At 45.7% G+C, this 15,027-nt stretch overlaps 1 long non-coding RNA gene across 2 annotated transcripts; it reads right to left on the minus strand.

Moving 5' to 3' along the window:
- On the minus strand, positions 568-12,709 carry LOC106507603. 2 transcript variants are annotated; one of them, XR_002344684.1, is made up of 6 exons: positions 12,571-12,709; positions 11,589-11,676; positions 9,049-9,106; positions 8,847-8,919; positions 2,012-2,988; positions 568-1,766 (listed from the first exon to the last, which is right to left on the minus strand). It is a non-coding gene; the product is annotated as an uncharacterized LOC106507603 (long non-coding RNA). The 2 variants fall into 2 exon arrangements; XR_001303697.2 differs by having other exon boundaries at positions 568-2,988.

Here is a 15,027-nt window from a genome sequence, read left to right on the forward strand (position 1 = left end):
GCTGAACGAGATTTCTTAGGTCCGAAGACTGCGCTCCAGTAACGTTTTCGCACATGCACAGCACCCAGAACACTTCCTTCTCTTTTTATGTACATCAACGAATGAAGAGTCTCACCAAGGAAGTCCTACATACACCATTTAAATGTCTGCACGGACACAGAGCACCTTAAAGATTTAAAAGTTTTGAACTCTGGGGGAGTTCCCCTCATGACTCAGCAGAAATGAATCTGACTAGTATCCATGAGGACACAGGTTCAATCCCTGGCCTCGCTCAGTGGGTTGAGGATCTGGCATTGCTGTGGCTGTGGTGTAGGCCAGTGGCTACAGCTCTGATTAGACCCCTAGCCTGGGAACTCCATATGCCACGGGAGCAACCCTAGAAAAAGACAAAAAAAAGACCCCCCCCCAAAAAAAGAGGCTTTTTTTTTTTTTTGCTTTTTAGGGCTGTACCTGTGGCATATGGAGGTTTCCAGGCTAAGGGTCTAATCGGAGCTACAGCTGCCAGCCTACACCACATCTCACAGCAATGCCAGATCCTTAACCCAGAGAGTGAGGCCAGGGATCGAACCCGCATCCTCATGGATCCTCGTTGGGTTCATTAACTGCTGAGCCACGAAGGGAACTCCCAGGAAGAGGCTCCTGCTAATAAGCTTTGAGGCTAAATGTTAATAGGATCCTATTAGTAGCAGACTATGTGTCATCATAGAACTGCCCAGAAAAAAAGAAAAATTCTTAACAGTATTTTACACCTAAAAATTTACTTCTTTACTTAATAATGCTGATGTCGATGATGATGATATGACACTATTATAATACTTCCCAGGTGCCGCAGAGGTACATACATGAACTTATTTCACCCTCCGAATACCGTGGAGGTGGGATTCATTATAACCCTCATGTTACAGAGGGGGAAACCTGGGCACAGAGACGGTATGTGGCCTAGTTACGCTGCTCCATGGAGCAGTGAGGAAGCGGGGTGCCGGGATCCCAGCACACTGGTCTGGTTTTAGAGCCCACACCTGGTGGGCACTCTCACCACACTGCCCCCCAGGGTTACGCTGATTCTGAGTACGTATGATCTGAACCTGGGATGGGAGCAAAGCACCAAATCCTGCAAAATGCTCCGTCTGTGGCTCCTGCGAGCATATGCCACAGGAATCCAGGTGACAGGGATGAGGTCTGGAGACGTAAAAATCTCAGTGCATCCCTGTCACTGATGCTGAGTCAGTACATTGTCATATTTACCTCAGAGCTCCCTCCACATGGTTTTAAAAATGTGTCCCTGCTCTCCGATATTCTTTTCGGCTATTTTTATCTTTTAAGGCTGAGGTAACAGGAACCCGTTTCTAGACACGAACTTGCAGGACCCAAGTTAAGTGAGAAATCCGTGACCTCTCAACCTTCTGGAAGAGTCTCTCTGCCCCAGGCTTGCTTGTCTTCCACTGCCTGTCTCTTACTATCAACGGGAGAAAGTCCAGAGACCCCCTCTCCCGCTCTGGGTCTGTCACTCTCTGGAAAGCGTGACGGAACGACGAGAAGGTCAGGACTGAGTCAGAGAAATGAGGCCGCACAACAGTCACCTACTGTGGTACCTGCCGTATCCACAGTCAAGGTCAGGGTGGGGATCGGCCTGTGCGTGGCAAGCTCACCCCTGGCTGCCTGGCCAGGACTCCAGGCTCCGTGGTTCTCACCTGGATGTGCCTGTCTTGGAGTTTCTGTGTCTTGTCCCAAACGGGCTATGTTACCAGGCTTGAGAGGTGGTTGCCCTGAAATCGCAAGAAAACTCAAGACTAAGTAAGGCTCATTATTTAAAAAAAAAAAAAATCTGAAAAATGCAGCCCTAACCCCAAGACTTTCAGGCCTTTGAAGGACAGACCTGGAAAGGATGCAGGCCGGGCTAAACAAAAGTATGTTAGAACAGCTCTACATAAAAAGGATTTAACCGGCACACAAAGACCAAAACCAGCCTCTCTTCAGGGGGCAAGACTCCAATAAGCTAAGCTCCAATTACCTAGAGGTCCCCCTCGCCCACAGAGACCACGTTCCAGAAGGTCTCCAGCATCACTTCCGGGTACAGTCTCCTCCGGGCGGGGCCCAGCAGCCCCAGCTCCTCCTCGGCGAGGCCACGGCCGCATCCTCAAAGATGGACGGCTCCTAAAATGCGAAGCACCATTGATACCAACACCCACTTGATGGAAGGTAGACTTGGCATTACGAAGACAAGCAGACGGGACGGCAGGAAGCGGTGGACGGCAGCGAAACCAATGCAGTTACATTACTGTTTGGTGCCAGTACTTCTCATTGCACCCAGCAGATCTCTTCATGGTCATCCAGAGAGTAAAGCAAAGAGCATCCTTCGCTTGGTGTGAGCACTTCCAAGGGCCATTTCCGCGACCTTGAACGGCTGAATCACAGGGTCTGCACGTGTTCCAGTCTGACTCTAACTTGTAGATGACCAACGTGTCCTCCAAAAACACCATGACAACTTAGAGCTCCACCAGCGCCTAGTTTGAGTGGCCGCCGTCTACACACACCCCGAACTCACCTTCTCTGCCAGAGGGATTGTTTTTTGCCCACCAGCCCTTCCCCGCTCCATCAACAGCTGGGAACTCCTGCTCTTTGCTGTCATAGCCCCCAACCCCCTCCCCATCTACACCTTTTAGGGCTTTCTTGTCAGCCCTGGACAGAAGCAACCAACATGTGTCCAAGCAACCATCTCCCCGCCCAGATGAGACCGCTAAAGCAGCAGGTCAAACTGCGGCATTTAGATAACTGTGTCATCCTTAGTCATGAACTGTGGCCCAGGCTGCTTAAGTGAATTGCTTCGGTCCAGTGAGGAAAAAGAGAAAGGCAGTTATTGATTTTGAAGTGCAGTGACCAACCACGTTATCATCACTTTTAGACTGTGATGCACTTTCCTGAGAGGGAGACACCGGTACAGGAGGGCTTTCCGAAGGACACCTTCCCTTCAGGCTGTCCCTGCAATACCTGTGACAAAGTATCACAAGAGTGAGTTGTGATTCCACAGATATTTCACTTTTAAGAAGAAGACAGGCAAGAGAAGCTGTAGGAAGCTTTAGTGCATGTGGCCAGCATACGGTCTTTCCAGAATTATTCAGTTCCTATAAAACAGGCCCCAGGAATTAGAGATAAGCAAGAAAGACACAGCCCTGTCTTTCTGGGCTTGTGTTGGCAGATCCTAAGACCACCTCCAAGCTCTGTGATTCACCAGAAAGACTCACACACACATAGTGAAGACTTAAACAAAAATTAAAACTAGCAAAGGGAAACTCAGGCACATGGGGTGAAGTCTGGACGAAGCCCTGCATAACCGGGCGTGTTGCTATAGTAACTCTTAGCCATGAATAAGACTATACTCTGAGCCCCTTGAGTCCTGGAAGATCTCTGAACAGGGCGTAGTCTTGGGGACTTCGGTCCAGGAGGTGAAGTGACTTGGCCAAGGTCAGAGCTAGAAAGACACAGAGCTAGAACCTGAACACAGGGAGCCTCGTTCCAGAGCCACTATACTTTGACGACTTTCCTACAGATATCAAAATGTGTACTGCCAGGGAACAAGGAAATGGAAAGAAACTTCCAGCTGTGAACTAAGTCGAGAGGATGTGATATATATATAGGGAACAGGGTCAGTAACATTTTAACAGCTCTGTATGGTGATGGGCGGTATCCGGCCACACTGGGACCAGTCCACAGAAAGATACCGAGTCACTAAGCTGTGTGCCGGAATCTAATATAACACTGTATGTTAATTATAACTCAATTTTCTAAAGAACTGAAAAAAGAGAAGATATAAAGCAGATAATATCCATACCTTATATTTATAGCTCTCCTACTGTAAGGTGGGCACTAGACAAAGCATTTTTATATGCTTTATCTCATTTTGTTTTTAAATCTTAATTCCACCACTCAGAAACAACCACTGTCTTTTTTTTTTTTTTTTTTTTTTTTGTCTCTTTGCCATTTCTTGGGCTGCTCCCGCGGCATATGGAGATTCCCAGGCTAGGGGTTGAATCGGAGCTGTAGCCGCCAGCCTATGCCAGAGCCACAGCAAAGCGGGATCTGAGCCACATCTGCAACCTACACCACAGCTCACAGCAACGCTGCATCGTTAACCCACTGAGCAAGGGCAGGGATCAAACCTGCAACCTCATGGTTCCTAGTCGAATTCGTTAACCACTGCGCCACGACGGGAAATCCCCACTATGATTTTTATTTTACTTTATTTGGCCATGCTGGTGGCTTTCCCAGGCCAGGGATCAAGCCCATGCCATAGCAGTAACCAGAGTCACAGCAGAGACCATGCTGGATCCTTAGCCAGATGCTCCAAGGAACTCCCTGCTTTATCGCATCACCCTCACAGAACTCACCCTAAGTAGGAACTTTCTGGAATGTTGGAAAGACTCTATTATCTTGATTAGGTCAGCAATTTCTCACAAGGTAGTTACCATAGCTCTCCCCTTTCACAGATGAGAAAAACGTGGCCTCAGAGAGTTGAATATTCTTTAGCCAAGAATGTATACCTAGGAAGTGCAGAGTCAGGACTGAGCCTGGGCCGCCTAACCCTTCCCTAACCACCCTGCTCTCCTGCCATCCCAGTGAGATCAGAGGAGCCCATGTTCCCCGTGTGGAGAAGGAGTGTCACCAGCAGAGCAGGCTTCCCAGCAGGATCCTAGATCAACCTCGAGACTAGAGGTGGGACAGCCATAGAGAACTGGTGCTTGCCTAGGAGGAGGGGGTTGGGGGAGGGATGGCGTGGGACGCTGGGGCCAGCAGATGTGAGCTGTGATACATGGAGATGATAAACAAGGGCCTACTGCAGAGCACAGGGAACTATATTCAGTGCTCTGTGATAAACCATAGAGAAGAAGAAGAATTTTTTTTTTTTTTTTTTTTTTTGGCTGCACCTGTGACATAAAAAAGTTCCTAGGCCAGGGATCCAATGTGCTCCATAGCAGTGACAATGCTGGATCCTTAACCTGCTGAGCCATCAGGGAACTCCTAAAGAATTTTTTTAAAGTGTATTAAAAACCAAAAAGACGAGAGGTGGGAGAAAGTGAAGGCCAGAGGTGGTCAGTTCAGCAATTAAATAGACCCGCCCCTACCTTCCAAATCTTACATCGAGCAGCTGGCCCTGCCTTCTACACTGAGTCCTGCCATAGCCAACTATCACTTGGGTGTCTAAAGGGCATCTTGAAGCACCCCCCCCAAGAAAAATCCCATTTAGAGTTGAGTCTTTCCTCCCAAATTGTTCTCTCCTACCCCATGGGAGTAAACTATCATCTACCTTAAAGTTATCCTGGATTCTTCCCTGTTCCTCATTTCTCATATCTAAATCATTTAAAAAGTTTGCTAATCATTATTCCAAAATATCCTTAAAATCTACCCACTTCTCCCCATCTCTGCTTCCATTTCTGTGGTCCCACTCATCATGATTTTTTGCTTGGATGATGTGGGTACTTCTTTCCAGCTAACCCTGCCCATGTCTCCTAAAGCACTTGAGAGCAACTATCTTGTTTTAACTTACTACCTGCCTCCCTCTTCTAGAATGTCAACCCCATGAGGCAGGGATGTTGTCTCTGATATACCACCAGTGCTTAGAATAATGCTTGGCTCATAGTAGGTGTCCAACAAATGTTTGCTGAATGACTACATGAAGGGAAATGTCAATGGACCAAAGACCACACGAATGACTGAAAAGCCATTCAAGAGCCACCGTGAAAAGGGGCACTTAGTTTGGAGAACATTACAATTAAGTTTCAGCCAAACTTTAATTTTTTAACATTGTTTGTTTTTTTCTTAATAATTTTGAATTTCAAAAGTATGTGTTCAGCATATATAATGAAACAACACAGAGATGCACAAGTAGCTCAGTGGACCAGGGTACAGAATGCGGGACAAGTCACAGATCACACAAAGTGAGTAAACTGACAGTTCTCTCTTCATATATATAAGTATATACATATTATACACACACACTCAAATGTATAAGTGAATACATACATAAGGATGCTATTATCAGCTGATGTGCAAATGAATAATTTAATAAATGGCATTGTCATAATTAGCTATCCATCTTGAAGAAAATAAAGTTAAATAGCAACCTCATGCCATTTACAAAAGTAAATTATAGTCATGTTAGAGATTTTAAAAATTTTAATATGAATATTAAAAAACCACTTAGATACCTTTTGGACTAAGTTTTGGATAGGGAAGACAAGCTCAGAGGAAATGGCATCCACAAGTCTTCTTTGGAAAAGACAAACAATATGTACAACCACTATGGAAAAAAGTATGGAGGTACTTTGGAAAGAAAAAATAGAATTACCCCTATGATCGATCCAGCAATCCCACCCCGGGCATATATACAGACAAAACTGTCATTCAAAAAGATACATGCACCCCTATGTTCATTGCAGCACTATTCATAATACCCAAGACATGCAAACAACCTAAATGTCCATCAACAGATGAATGGATTCATAAGATGTGGTACATATACACAATGGAATACTACTCAGCCATTAAAAAGAACAAAATAATGCCATCTGCAGCCACATGGATGGAACTAGAGATTCTCATACTAAGTGAAGTAAGTCAGATACAAATGAAAGACAAATACCATATGAAGAAAGTGAAGAAAGAAAAATGCCATATGATATCACTTGTATTTGGAATCTAAAATATGGCACAAACGAACCTATCCACAGAAGAGAAACAAACTCACGGACACAGAGAACAGACGATGGTTGCCAAGAGGCAGGGGGAGGGAGCGGGATGGACTGGAAGTTCGGGGTTAGGAGATGCAACCTATCACATTTAGAATGGATGGGCAATGAAGTCCTGCTGTACAGCACAGGAAACTATATCCGGTCACTTGTGATGGAACACGACAGAAGATATTATGAGAAAAAGAATGTGTGTGTGTGTGTGTGTGTGTGTGTGTGTAAAACTGGGTCACTTAGGTATATAGCAGAAATTGACAGAACATTGTCAACTACAATTAAAAAAAAAAAGGACAAAAAACAAACTGTGGGTGAAATTAAGCCAAGCAAAGATTTTAAATCAAAATAAAGTCACACATGAAAAAACCATGGCAGGAGTTCCCTGGTGGCTCAGTGAGTTAAGGATCCATTGTTGTCACCGCTATGGCTCAGGTTCCGGCTGTGGCGAGGTTCAATCCTTGGTCCAGGAACTTTGTATGCCATGGGAACAGCCAAAAAAAAAAAAAAAAGAAAGAAAAAGAAAAAGAAACCATGGTAAAAGGACAAGAGGTGGTGAGCAAGACATCTACAGAGAACTGAGACAACCCAATGGTGGGACTCGATGGTGACAGATCAGAAGGGAAAAATGATAATAATATATAGGAGATGGTCGGAAGTAAAAAAAGTGCTAATTTCTTCAGTTCTCATTACAGGGAGTTCATCAATAATACTTAACATTAAAGCAAATTATTCAAACTTTCAAATTTTTTCCTATAATCCTTTTTCTTTAAAGAAGCCTTTATGAACTATAATAAAACTGTAACAAAAAAGTAATTAAAATTCTGCAACTGCTTTGACGTTTCCTCCCCAATTTAAAGAAGAATTTTAGGAGTTCCTGTCGTGGCTCAGTAGAAATGAATCTGACTAGCTTCCATGAGGACACAGGTTCGATCCCTGGGTTAAGGATCTGGCGTTGCTGTGAGCTGTGGTGGAGGTGGCAGACATGGCTTGGATCCTGGGTTGCTGTGGCTGTGGCATAGGTCAGTGGCTACAGCTCTGATTCGCCCCCTAGCCTGGGAACCTCCCTATGCCGCAGGTGTGGCCCTAAAGAGACAAAAGTAAATAAAATAAATAAATTTTAAGTTACAAGATACACGTGTTTATACACAGAGAGAAAGAGAGTGCCTATTTCCATGTCCTAATATTTTTACCCACTGAATCTCACTTGACAAGCAGAAGAGGATCAAAAGGATGGATGAAACAATAATCCATCAACCCATCGCCAAGCCCATGGATGGACATGCAGTCCATTCCACCACCATTTTTCTTTTTCTTTTTTTGCTATAATGAACAATGCTGCAATGATCATTCCTTGACCACTTGCTCTGACGCAGAATAAACTTGAAGTGGGAAATACTGGAGCGGAGGAGTGCAGAACTTTTAGAAAGGCTGAAATGCCCCTGCAATTGTGTGGATATACCTGTTTCCCTATATGTCAGCTAACAGGGACCACGGATCTTTCAAATTTCAGGTCATCTCCATAGAAAAAGAATCGTATCTTGTTTCAACCTGCATCACTTTGATTCCTCCACGTTGATCATCTTTTCATAGGATGATTGGTCATTTGTTTCTCCTCTTTTCTCTCTTCTTGAACACGAATGCTTTGTCTTTATTCCCAACCTGTTTTTAGTTGTTTTTATGGCTGCACCCACGGCATATGGAAGTTCCTGGGCCAGGGATTGAATCTGAGCCACAGCTGCGGCGACAACAGAGGCTTTAACCCACTGCACCAGCCCGGGGATCAAACCTGCACCTCCAGAGCGACCCAAGGTGCTGCAGTTGGATTCTTAACCCATTGTGCCACAGTGGGAACTCCCCAACCCCTGTGTTCTTTCACCCAATACTCTAACCTTTGACTTTGTTCAAGGTGTAGGTTTTGGTAAAGTGTGTTACATGGAGAATACAACATCCGGAAATGAAGAGGGAGAAATACGCCATGGAGGAGAAAAACCTCGGCAGAGAAGAAGCCTTCATTATCTGGAGAGTCACCTCTCTACATTATATGGGCTCAGTTCCTTGAAACTATTGCATGCAGAGCAAAAAGGCAAACGACAGGTTCCTACTGACCTGGGTTCAAACCTAGGATTTACATGCATTTCTTCATCTCTCAGACAGGATCATCCGACCTCTCTCGTCGCTACTGGGAGATAAATGCACAGAGTTATGTGAGGAGCTTGCCCAATCAATTTTTTTTCTTTTTCCAAGGGAGGGAGGTACGTTGACTCTCTGATGTCTTAAGCTGTTATTTCTGGAGAAAAACTCCACCCACCTGAAACTTGGTCTTGTCTTCCCCATCCTGGGAAGGGCTGAGGCTTGAGAAGGCCGACCTGCAAGAAGAGAGAGAAGCCTTGAGGAGGCTGGGGCTTGCCTAGGCTCTCTGACAGCGCCCTGGACCCCAGGGATGTCTGCCTCTTTACACACGGCTTTCTCTTCACCAGATGCAACTCCTCATCCACCTGCCTCTCCTTCTCTCTGCACCCAGTGTAGGTTCGCCCTTCGTTAACTCTCACCTTGTTCCTCATGCCTCAAGGTCAACGTCTCCATGGTGTCCCCTCCTAGGTTTTCAGAGCTGAAGCAAATTTATTTATTCTCTGATCTTCCGAAAGACTGCCCGAGACTGGGACTGCCTGAGACTGTCCACGCTCTGACCAGGTGCTTCCAGCAGATACCCGGGGTCCCCAGGACCTGCCTCCACCTTCACTCTCTAGAGTCCGGTGGGTTGCCATGTTCCAGGGACCTGTGGGCTCAAGAGGGAACTTGACCTTATCTGAGTTCTTTGTTCTAGGTCCCAAAGTTCATATCCTCTGTGAATGCATACCATTCACACAGAGGACATGTACTGAGTGGTTTGTATGAAAGTCCCTGCTCTGGGAGGTTCATGGACCAGTGGGCCAAGAATGTCACAGAGGGCTAACGACAGTCAGAGAAAAGCATCTGCAAGGAGAGCCCAGGGGCAGAAGTCCAGCAGTAAGACACAGGGCCCTACTGAAGGGTGCAGATCCCACAAACCTACGGGACCTATGCCCTGTGAAGGAAAAGCTAGAGTGTAAAAGCTTCATGACTGCAATACTGTGGGGGTTGCAAAAATAAAAATTAAAAAACAAGCCCACACCCTTGTCCTCAAGGATTCTGAAAATCAGACTTTGGGTGAGCAAACGTCTTCTAAATGAGAGTTGGTACTTTCTTCTATTCCATGACCGCCTTTGTTTTTTTTGTTTTGTTTTGTTTTTGTCTTTTTGCCTTTTCTAGGGCTGCTCCCACGGCATATGGAGGTTCCCAGGCCAGGGGTCAAAGTGGAGCTGTAGCCGCCAGCCTACGGCAGAGCCACAGCAACGCCAGATCTGAGCCGTGTCTGCGACCTACCCCACAGCTCACGGCAACACCAGATCCTTAACCTACTGAGCAAGGGCAGGGATTGAACCCGAAACCTCATGGTTCCTAGTTGGATTCATTAACCACTGAGCCACAACGGGAACTCCTCCATGACCTCCTTTGGCAGTTGGGTGGTATTTATGGGCTCTTGCTCAAAAAATGTTTTAAATGCATAAGGTAAAACACAGGATGATTTTATTTTGGCTAACTATACATTAGATCATTGAGCTATTTGTTATTTATTTATGTCTTTTTAGGACCACACTCACGGCACATGGAAGTTCCCAGGCTAGGGGTCGAATCGGAGCTGCAGCTGCCAGCCTACACCAGAGCCATAGCCATAAGGGGTCTGAGCTGTGTCTACAACCTTCACCACAGCTCATGGCAATGCCGGATCCTCAACCCACTGAGCAAATCCAGGGATCAAACCTGCATCCTCATGGATGCTAGTCAGATGCATTTCCGCTAAGCCACGACAGGAACTCCAGGCATCCGTTCATTGAACAAACATATATCCAGTATCTAACTACATCTTGGACACTATAACAGACACTGAGATGCAGCAGTAAATTAGACGGGCAAGGTACTTGTTCTTACGATGCTGCCTTCTGGTGGGTAAACAAATCTACAGTTAAGATGCTCTTTTTTAAAGACTTATTTTTTCCATTATAGTTGATTTACAATGTTCTGTCAATTGCTGTTGTAAAGCAAAGTGACCCAGTCATACATATATACATATACCTTCTTTTTCTCACATTATCCTCCATCATGTTCCATCACAAGTGATTGGATATAGTTCCCCGTGCTCTACAGCAGGCTCTCATTGCTTATCCACTCCAGATGCAATAGTTTGCCTCTACTAAGCCCAGACTCCCAGTCTATCCCGCTCCTTCCCCCTTCTCCTTGGCAACCACAAGTCTGTTCTCCAAGCAATTAAGGTGCTCTTTGATTACAAAGGTTCATGCAGAAAATACACATGACAGATTCCTGCTTACCAAATCAGAATGTAGAGAAAAATCAGTGGCAGGTGTGGGCGGGGCAACATTAAATCAGGTCATCGGGTTTCTGACATGTGTGAAAATAAGTCAGTTTTGTAAAGATCTGGGATGCGCGTACAGAGGGAAGTGCAAGGGCAAAGGCCCTGACTTCTGGTGATAACATCTCCCAGCCAAGTGACACTTATTAAGGTTCTTAACCTTTCTAAGCCTCAGTATTCTTTCTGTAACATGGGATGAATATTATCTAACTAAGGAAGTTGCTGAGCAAATTACATATATGTACTCATTCAAATATTTATTGCCAGGCTACTATATGCCAGACACTGTTCCGGGCACTAGAGATACAGCAGTGAAAGCCTTCAACGTAATAATTGTCATATAATGACCACTTAATTAATGCATACAGCTACAAGTAACAAGAGGCCAAAATTCTACTCACCTGGGGCTCTAATGACAAGAGGCCAGGGTTTAGTCTTTCCTCTTCTTTGTAATTCTCTCTGGCAAAGAACACTCCCAGGAAAGCAAGGCTGTGAAAGAAAAATGAGCCAGAAGGTAGGTAACAAGATTTTATTGTAACTCCCAAAACACCACAGGGAGAAAAATCTCTGAGCACCAGTTGGATGTAATCTACTTCCTTTAATTGACCTTTCCTGCAACCTACTCCTATTACTTCCTTCAGGAGTCCTGGAAGGGGACTTCTCCTAAGGGACTCAGAGAGCAGGGCCCAAGCTAGTCCTGCTTTGGGCCCTGTCTACAAGCCTGCACTCCCTGTAGCTCCCGCGAGACAATGAGAATCAGGATACAGTCTCAAGAATTGAATTCTGAGCTGGGCTATGACTCTCAAATGCCAAGTGATATTTAGAGTGGAATTCCACCAGTGTGTGCCTCAGATGCTACCAAAATACAGCCGGCAACAATACACCAGCAAAACAATCGCTTACAACTTGTGCTGTGATTTCAAATTCTCAAAGGGATACGTACAGACCATGAAGATTCAAATTCTGCAGCTCTTTATACAAATAGCTTCACAGACAAAAAGCTCTGAAATTAGTAGAGAAGTGGGTGGATGACCGCCATCAAAAAATTCAGGATATCATCAATCCGCGACTTCCTGAATTGGAATCTCCCAAAGAGGCGATGCCCATCTTAGAGTCTGAGCCACCGGCCCGGAACTGCTCCTTGCGAGCCTAGGAGTACCAAGGACTGCCGACCCGGGCCTTGCTCCCCACCCCCTGCCCCATCCCAATCGGGGATCCGCTTCCTCAAACCCTTCCTTCCCCAAGCGGAGCTTGTTGAAATTCCCTTGTTGCCACACTGGGCTGTTTGCTGCCCTTTCCTCCTGAGATCCTAGAGACCCGGCCCCTGTGCCCGCAGCCAGAACGAAGACCTCCAATAAGACTCACGTCCCTTAGCTTACTCACCATCTCTTAAGAAACGATACCGGAGTTCCAGTGGTGGCGCAGTGGTGAACGAATCCGACTAGGAACCATGAGGTTGAAGGTTCGGTCCCTGGCCTTGCCCAGTGGGTTTGGGATCCGGCGTTGCCGTGAGCTGTCGTGTAGATTGCAGACGCAGCCCGGATCCCTCCTTGCTGTGGCTCTGGTGTAGGCCGGCGACTACAGCTCGGTTTTGACCCCTAACCTGGAAACCTCCATACCGCTGTGCGCTGGCCGGAAGCGGAAGTGGGCGAGTCGACAGGCCCAGACTACACTTCCCAGAATGCTCTGCGAAGCATAGTCTTTGGGTCCTGACTGTACAGAAAATAAGAGTCCATCTGGTGCCCGGTGGAGAGCCCGGGGCCAAGTTTATGCAGAGGGATGCAAGATGTTCTGGCGCTCAGCTCTGCTGCATCGGAATACTATTTCATTTAAAAAAAGTTATTACGTTGTAGAAGGTCTGACAATATTCTTAAACAAATCCACAATTTCTCACAGGGCATACAAACATTACGAATGTAAATTATGTATATATATATATATATACACACACACAGAAAGTTGGTGGTGTCGATTCTCAATTACCTCACCACCAACCAATCAGAAGAAAGTCCACGAGATGATCATGCACCGCACAACCCCTGTCCCTCACTTGTCTTTAAAAATCTTTCCCTGAAAACCTTCGGGGAGTATGGGCCTTTTGAGCACTAGCTACCTGGACTCCTTGCTTTATTGCACGTGAGCAATCAGACCCAAGTTTGGTTCAGTTACAGCTGGGTGACACGGGCGATTTCCTGAGGGCTGTGAGAGAAAAGATGGGAGACATGGGGAGGAAGTTGGTGTGTTCTCTGATTTATTCCATGTTCCTTCTCTTTGCTAGCCTGATTCATGCAGAAATCTGGGAACAGCTGGAGAGTAGCCGGATGACATGCGAGATTCTCTGAGCAATGCTGGTGAATTGGTTGGTGATAGATGTAAGAAGATATGGTATATTGTTGATGAGTTTGGCAACTCTGAAGAAACCCTAGCAGAGGACAGGGCAGACCACATGGCTTTGGTGATTTCTGATGTGGTTCGGAGAAGAAAATGTGAATTTGTGATGCTGGTGATGATGGAGGTAAATCTGGTGAACCCCTGGAGGTGATTGATAGGTAGACCAGAGACCCTGGTGAGGAGCTGCCCATTATGGAAGATTTGCTGGGAGAGGAGAGTGAGAAGCTGGGTGACTGAGGTGAGCACGTTAGTTTGGGGAGTCAGGGCTGGGGGACCCTTCAGGGGAGGAGCCAGGTGTGACCTCAATCTCTTTAGATGACGATGTGACAGAAACCAGCAGCTCCCAGAGGCTCCTACATTTTTTCTGACCCCACAAATGGAGTGTAGTGTGGTGTGTGTGTTTGGGGTGGAGGGTGGCAAGGTCTCTAAACAGATGCAGTAATAAACAAAACAGACACAGAGAGACTTACTTACCAAGTGTTCTTTCCTTTGTTTTCTGAATCAAATTCCAAGTAGGTGGGACTCTGTAAAGACCAAGCACAATCAGCTCAGACTAACCGATTCGTAATGCTATTCGCCTCTGAGCAGATCTAATCAGTAAGAAGCTGGGGTGAGCTTAAATACCAAGGGGCTGGGGTGGGACGTCACACTTTCTCATGCATCTGAGCTCAGGCAGCTGTGTCTGCCAGACTTCCTCTCCTGATTTGATTTCATGTTAAAGGTTGGGACAACTTAAGGCAAGAACTTAGAACTTTTGTGAGGCAGATATGTTGTAAATTAATTTCATTTAAATACATAAAACCATTCTAGCACTGTGGTTCTCAGATTATGGTCTGGACCAACAGCATCATTGCAAATCCTCAAACTCCACCCGAGAGCTACTGAATCAGAAACTTGGGTCAGGACCCAGAAATGTATGTTATAAGCTTTCCCTCGATTCTGATGCTACTCACGAAAGAGTGCCTCAATGTTTTCAAAGTTCCTGAAGATATATTAAATTATTTAATACACCTTTGCATTGATTTCTTCCGATTCCAAGTCTGGTGCCTAGGTCAGGCAGATCCTAGACTGTGCCTGCACCTGAGTTGTGTGAAAGGTTGGGATGTCAGGGCCACCAGTCCCTGGTGTTTCCTGGAGAGTCCATAGTGGTAGATGGGCTGTAGATTCCATTCAAACAAATTCACTGTGCAAACTCATTCATGGAGTTTTTTCTCATTTGCTAAACAACAGCAGAGAGAAAAAAAAAGTTTCCAGTATAGCCTACTTTTGCCTAGTCCATATGTGAACTTTTTCTTCACTCTACATTTTCACTTACTTGAATATGGTTATGTAGCCTCCAACTTAACACAGCTCTATTCCAACCCCAAACCTATGGACTGCTTTCCCTGATGGCAGGATAATGCAGGGCCTGACATTGCTCTCACTCCTTCATCTACAATCTCCTAGTAG

The sequence above is a fragment of the Sus scrofa genome, chromosome 6 (assembly GCF_000003025.6).
Source record: "Sus scrofa isolate TJ Tabasco breed Duroc chromosome 6, Sscrofa11.1, whole genome shotgun sequence".
NCBI classification, from domain to species: Eukaryota; Metazoa; Chordata; class Mammalia; order Artiodactyla; family Suidae; genus Sus; species Sus scrofa.